The sequence below is a fragment of the Sciurus carolinensis genome, chromosome 5 (genome assembly GCF_902686445.1).
Source record: "Sciurus carolinensis chromosome 5, mSciCar1.2, whole genome shotgun sequence".
NCBI classification, from domain to species: domain Eukaryota; kingdom Metazoa; phylum Chordata; class Mammalia; order Rodentia; family Sciuridae; genus Sciurus; species Sciurus carolinensis.
In genome coordinates this window covers 130,124,357-130,126,240 of record NC_062217.1, presented here as the reverse complement: position 1 = coordinate 130,126,240, position 1,884 = coordinate 130,124,357, and the positions used below count along the sequence as shown (strand labels likewise).

The following is a 1,884-nucleotide window of genomic DNA, read 5'->3' as shown; positions in this document are numbered from 1 at the left end:
ATCTTGAGAAATTTAGCTCCCTAATATCTAAAACTCCCTGAGCAAAGACACTACAAAGATAAAGAAAAGGGAGGACTGGGGAAAACATCAGCACAGATAAAGGCGTTGCAAGAATAATTAGAATATGGAAAGAAAAGGAGGAAAATAAGCAAAAAATATTTGAATAGACAAATATGACTCATTCAGTCTCATTTCTTAAATAATATCAACTACATAAAACCAACAGCAAGATACCATTTTGCATCACAGGATTGCCAAATCTTTATAAAAACCACTGGGTGTTGGAGAACACCCCTGGGCAGCTGGGTCTGTGACCTCAGGTCCTGCCACTTCAGGACACCTTCTGCAGCACAATTCTAATGCAGAGAGAGAGGTCATAGTTGGGTGTACCCTGACCCCCATCCCGTGGTTAGTGAGAGTTGGGGAGCAGTTTTTGCCATATTGACAAAAAAATAAATCTCTCAGTCTATGATTAGCCTTGCAGGAATCTAGCCTTTCAGAAATACATGAATATGGGACCTGGGAATGTGGTTTAGTGGTAGAGCACTTGCCTAGCACGTGTGAGGCCCTGGGTTCAATTCACAGCACAGGAAAAGGAAGGAAGGAAGGGAGGGAGGGAGGAAGAAAAACCCGAATATGTAATATAAGCATAAAGATACACAGGTATTTACAGTTGCCCTCAGCTGCCCTCACTCTCTAATGCTTGCACTGCCTCTAGCGCCCTGAACTCCAGTATAGGGGAGCAAGGAGGTCTCCAAACCAGGATTCCCACAAAACCCAAATCAACAAGAGGTGAAACGCCCAAGAAGCAATTGGCTACCAAAGCCACTTGCAACGAGTGCCCTCTAGTGGAGGGGTGAAGAAAACTCATCGGTACAGGCCCAGTATTGAGGTACTCTGACATCAAATTTGTCCACTAAACTTCAGATTCACTAAGTTGCCTTCCAACTATCTGGTGCAAAAACTGCTCAGACTTAAAGACAGATTTCTGCTTCCAGAGGGCAGCTATTCCCCTTTGTAGGAAGCAAGCAAAGACTCTCTGGTTGGCCTTTTAGAAGACACTGACATCTCTGTACTATCCATGCCAAACAAGTAGCAATTATGCCAATGACATCCAAATAGCACTCTGATACATGGAGAACAGGCTTAAGAACCTACTATGGGCCTGGAAGTATGCATAGCTGTGTTAAAGCCTCCCATGCATGAGGTCCTGGATTTGATCCACAGTACCTTGAAAAGAACAAACAAACAAAGCCACTATTGATGGGAAACATTTTGTTCTCAGAAAGAAAAAAAAATCATTAATCTGTTATTGGTAGCTCTGAATGTTAAATATCCCCCCCATCCCTAAGTGAATGACTGTAAGTAGAAAACTAGCAGAATCAGGTATTGAAAGCTTTTTCATTTTTATTTGTGTGTGAATTTTTAATATAAATGTTAAGATGCAAAGCATTAATGCAGGTAAAATGTTTCAGCGAACAAGTTTTGGCAATTCAACTGTAACATACTATAGAAATGATCCCTGAAAGTATAGTCTTAATTCAACTGTATAATGAATATAAAGAAATGTTCATTTTTTTCTGGACAATGCCAGCATTTAGATTTTTTTAAAAAATAAGTGAATTTCTTATTGACAGCCAGTAAATGTTGTTTGCAGAATTGTGAGCATACAGTAGATTCCACTCACTATACCTTTCTAACTTGTCCTACATGCAAGAGCAGGTTTTTACTACTGTCTACCTTCTGTGCTGTTCCTATAATTTTGCTATTAAAATGTGGGAGGCCAGGCACAGTGGCACATGCCTATAATCCCAGTTATTTCAGAGGCTGGGGAAGGGGGATTGCAAGTTCAAGAGCAGACTCAGCAACTTAGTGAGATCCTGT

At 40.7% G+C, this 1,884-nt stretch overlaps 1 pseudogene; it reads right to left on the bottom strand.

The window, feature by feature from the left end:
- Positions 1-1,465: 1,465 nt before the first annotated feature.
- Positions 1,466-1,538, bottom strand: LOC124986058 (uncharacterized; annotated as a pseudogene).
- Between the last annotated feature and the right edge of the window lie 346 nt (positions 1,539-1,884).